We start from the raw sequence: 4860 nt of genomic DNA on the forward strand, positions 1-4860 counted from the left end.
TGGAGAAACATAAAGCAAGAAAGGGGGTTAGGGAGTTCTGTCGCGGGAGTGGCTGTGATTTTAAATAGGGTGGTGAAGGAGGGCCTCGCTGAGAAGGGACATTTGATTAAAGTCTTCAAGGAGTTCGGAGAGTGAGCCTTGCTGATTTAAGGAGGAAGAGTGCAAAGGCCCCGAGGTCATAGCATGTATGGTCTCCACTTAAGGATGAGCAAGGAGGTTGGTATGTTTGGAGAAGGGGAGATGGGAAGCCAAGGTGAGAGACGTGAGGAGAGCCAGGTCACAGAGGGCCTTGGAAGCCAGTGTCAGACCTGAGTGAGATGGGAAATAGATTGGAAGTCTCTGAGAACAGAGTAGCCTGGTCTGGCTCATCTCATAATGAGGTCACTCTGGCTGCTGCGTTGGGAGTAGGGGGTAAAAGTGGAAGCAGACAGACCGCTGGAAGGGCTACTGCAGGAATCCAGGTGAGAGTTGATCATGATTTGGATGAGGTGGTGGTCCTGGAGGTGGAGAGGTGGTCAGATTTTTGACAACTTGAAGGTAAAGGTCACAGGATTTGTTGACGGTTTGAATGAAATAGATGAGAGGAGTCAAGGGTGACCACTTTGGCCTGAGGAACTGGAAGGATGAAGTTACAGTTCCTGAGATGACAAAGACTGGGAGGAATGAGTTTTAGGGACAGCTCATGAGTTCAGTTTTTTGTTTGCTTGTTTGTTTTTTGAGACGCAGTCTTGCTCTGTCACCTAGGCTGGAGTGCAGTGGCGTGATCTCGGTTCACTGAGACCTCTACCTCCCAGGTTCAAGCGATTCTCCTGCCTCAGCCTCCCGAGTAGCCGGGATTACAGGCATGTGCCACCACACCTGGCTGTTTTTTTGTATTTTTAGTAGAGATGGGGTTTCACCATGTTGGCCAGGCTAGTCTCAAACTCCTGACCTCAGGTGATCTACCCGCCTCGGCCTTCCAAAGCGCTGGGATTACAGGCGTGCGCCATCATGCCCGGCCGATGAGTTCCATTTTGAACACGTGAAGTCTGAGATGCCTTTAGAAATCCAAGTGGAAATGTCAGGCGAGCAGTTGGACGTACGTATCTGAAAATCAGGGGGGTGTATGTGTCAGATATATACATTTGGGAGTCAACAGCTTATAGATGGAATTTAAAAGCATGAAACAGAATGAGATCCCTGAGATAACAGGGGTAGATAGAGAAGATGTCCAAAGACTGAGCTTTGGGTAACTTCAAGATAAAGAGATCCAGAGAGGAGGAGGGACCAGCAAAGACTGGGAAAGAACAGGAGGAAAGGTTGGGGGAAAGCTAGCAGAGAGCCCTGGTAACCTAAAGCCAAAAAAAGAAGTGCTTAGAGGAGGAGGATGTCATTAACCAGGTCAAGGGCTGCTGATAGGTCTAGCAAGGTGGACACTGGAGAACTGACAAACGCAGTTAGCCAGAGGCAAAGAATGACCTTTGCAAAGCAGAGGCCATTGTTTTGATGGTGTTCCAGGGGTGAAAACGCAGTTGAAGTGAGTGTAGTAGAGAATGGGAGAATGGAAATTGCAAGGTGCCAGAATTCATAACGTTTTTAGGAGTTTTGCCATAAAGAGAGAGAAGTGAAGTGGTAGCTGGAGGGGGAAATGAGGTTGAAAGCTTTTTTGGTGAGTGGGGGACAGGAGAAATAATTGCCCGTGTTTATACGCAGTGGGGAGGTCCAGGAGAGAAGGGAGCATGGCTAGAGAGATGGGATTGAGCAGAGGAGTGCAGGAGCTGGCCTTTGCTGGGAGAGGGCAGGTTCTCTATAAAAGACTGGGAGATAAAAATCAGTAGGTTGATGTGATGGGGGTTCTTTTGGAAGGTCACAGCTGCCCAAAGACCCCTCAGCGGCTCCCCATGGTGCCCTGCATGACAGAGTTTATGGACCTCAGCTCCAGGTTCTATCTCCCTGCCCTCAACTCTTGCCCTTTCTTAACCCCTGCTGCCCCGTCCCAAGTCTGCATTTACACACGTGGTTGTGTGGAGCACTCTTGCTCTCTTTGTCCTGCCCAATTTTTAAGACCTAATGTCACCTCCTCTGTTCCTCTGGTTTCCCACCATAATCTGCTCAGATCTGCACTTTATCATAGCGCCTTATCACTTGTCATTTTTATTTACTCATTAGCCTTCCGTCCAGGTGATCTCCTTGAGGGCAGATGTTTTGCCTTCTTATTTGTCTGTATTCACAGCCAACCCCTCCCCCAGGACAGTGTCTGGCACAGGGAAGGAAATAAAAATTAGGTACCCAGGAAACCACAAGTGGTTCTAAGTATACTTTTTACGTAAACTTTTAAATCAAATTATAACATATTTATATATGTATAACCACATAATTTTAAGTGTATATCTCTATGTTTTCAAAGGAAACGTGTGTGGCCTATTCCCATAACAATAAACAGCACCTTACCAGCACCCTTGTCTCCTTCAGAAACTACCCCGACGAGACCTCCTGTCTTGACCTCTAATGTCATGGATTAGTTTTGTCTGGTTTTGAACTTTACATAAATGGAATCAAACAGGCTGTACTTTTTTTTCTTTTTTAGATGGAGTCTTGCTCTCTTGTCCAGGCTGGAGTGCAGTGGGGCGATCTCGGCTCACTGCAACCCCCGCCTCCTGGGTTCAAGTGATTCTCCTGCCTCAGCCTCCCAAGTAGCTGGGACTACAGGTGAGCACCACCACGCCCGGCTAATTTTTGTATTTTTAGTAGAGACGGGGTTTCACTGTGTTAGCCAGGATGGTCTCGATCTCCTGACCTTGTGATCCGTCCGCCTCGGCCTCCCAAAGTGCTGGGATTACAGGCGTGAGCCACCGCGCCCGGCCCAGGCTGTGCTCTTTTATGCCTATGTTGTTTCCTTCACAATTATGTTTCTGTGATTCATCCACTAGGTAGTGTACAGCACTGCTTGTTCATCTCAGTGCTGTGTGGAATTCTGTTGTGTAAGTACAGCACAATCTGTGTATGCACTCTCACGTTGCTTCACATTTCAGTGGTTTCTGGCTTTCATTTTTTACAAATAGCACTGCAATGAATGCTGCTGCACACGCTGGTGAGCTCGTGGACACTTTCCTGCTGGGTGAGGACCCGAACATGAAATTGCTGGGTCACGGATTCAAGTGCTACACATATTTTTGACCACGTTACTGTGACTCAGGAAGCCCAGGAACAGAATTCTAGGCACCAGAACCATACACGTTACAGCCTCTGAGCTTTATGGCCTCTGAGCCATTTGTCCAGCCACATCATTTGCAGATGAGATTCTGAGACTCAGCCTGGAAAAGCGACCGGGGAAAAGTCACACAAGTCAGAGGCAGAGCTGGGGTTTCCTCATTTTCAGGCCCGTATGGATTAAGACGGACGTTGGTCAAACACCTCCTAGTACTCACATGAAGAAGCTCTCCTTTCTGCTATAGAAATGATCACACACCATTCCAATCTGGATACCAAATGTCATTGTTTATTAAGTGTGTGCAGTGTGCCAGGCATACTGTGTCATATGTTTACATGTGTCATATATTTACATTACATATGATCTCTGGTTCTTACAACAACCCTTCAAGACAGGTCATATCAAGCCCATTTTTCAGACGGGAAAAAGAGCTCAGAGGGGATGATTAGCTTGTTCAGGTTTTCCAGTTTCCTTAGGAAGTGGCAGAGCTGGATCTGAACTCTGCTTGTGACTACTTGGGGGATGGAGGAGTGAACTCCTTTTTATCAGACCCTGGCTGCTTCGGCACCAGAAGAATGCTTCTTCCCCTTCAGGCCCTGGGGTTCCTCTAAAGAATAGAGACTCCCAGCTTTCCATGAGACAAAAAGCAGGCAATTCAACACGGCAAGCCCTTAATATACCTGCAGGTTTCTCTGTAAGGACTGATTTAGAAAGCGGGCTCACAGCCACTGCATTGATAGCAGTTTCTATTCTAAAACCTATGGAAATTGTGAACACTTGCCCCCAGAAACTCTCCCAGAAACCTTTAGGACAGTTGAGGCTGTGTTCAGAAACTAATTGCACCCATATCTGAGGAGCTACCACATGAGCTTCATTATTCACAGAATCTTTATAGAGAGCTACCTTACCTCCCTGTCCCTGTCCCATATCCTTGATGAGAGTTAAAAAAAAAACTGAGAAAAAGATAAATGACAACCACTGACATGTGTCAGGTATTACTTATAATTCCTGACAATATATACTTAATTCTATATTATATACTTAATTCTATATTATATACTTAATTCTATATTATATACTTAATTCTATATTATATACTTAATTCTATAATACTTATGTTGTGTCATATACTGATGAATCACTCTTTTTTTTCTTTTTATGAGACAGGGTCTTGCTCTATCACCCAGGTTGAAGTGCAATGGCAGGATCTTGCAATCTCAGCTTACTGCAAGCTCAGCCTTCCAGGCCCAAGTGATCCTCCCACCTTACCCTCCCAAGTAATTGGGACTACAGGCATGTGCCACCATGCCCGGATAGTGTGTGTGTGTGTGTGTGTGTGTGTGTGTGTGTATGTGTATAGAGATGGGGTTTTTCACCACGTTGCCCAGGCTGGTCTTGAACTCCTGGGCTCAGGCAGTCTGCCTGCCTTGGCTTCCCAACAGTAGCTGCCATCCCGGCTCACTGCAACCTCTGCCTCCTGAGTTCAAGTGATTCTCCTGCTCATCCTGCTCAGCCTCCTGAGTAGCTGGGATTGTAGATGCGTGCCATCATGCCCGGCTAATTTTTGTATTTCTAGTAGAGACGGGGCTTTGCCATGCTTGCTGAGCTGGTCCTGAACTCAGGTGAGACGCCCATTCGGCCTCCCAAAGCGCTGGGATTACAGGTGTGGG

General features: G+C 46.9%; 1 long non-coding RNA gene across 1 annotated transcript; it reads left to right on the top strand.

Moving 5' to 3' along the window:
* The first annotated feature begins 386 nt into the window (after positions 1 to 386).
* On the top strand, positions 387 to 3462 carry LOC129532602 (uncharacterized). The gene is made up of 3 exons (XR_008678371.2): positions 387 to 461; positions 2567 to 2688; positions 3042 to 3462. It is a non-coding gene; the product is annotated as an uncharacterized lncRNA (long non-coding RNA).
* Positions 3463 to 4860: the final 1398 nt, after the last annotated feature.

This window comes from Gorilla gorilla, chromosome 2, assembly GCF_029281585.2.
Source record: "Gorilla gorilla gorilla isolate KB3781 chromosome 2, NHGRI_mGorGor1-v2.1_pri, whole genome shotgun sequence".
NCBI classification, from domain to species: domain Eukaryota; kingdom Metazoa; phylum Chordata; class Mammalia; order Primates; family Hominidae; genus Gorilla; species Gorilla gorilla.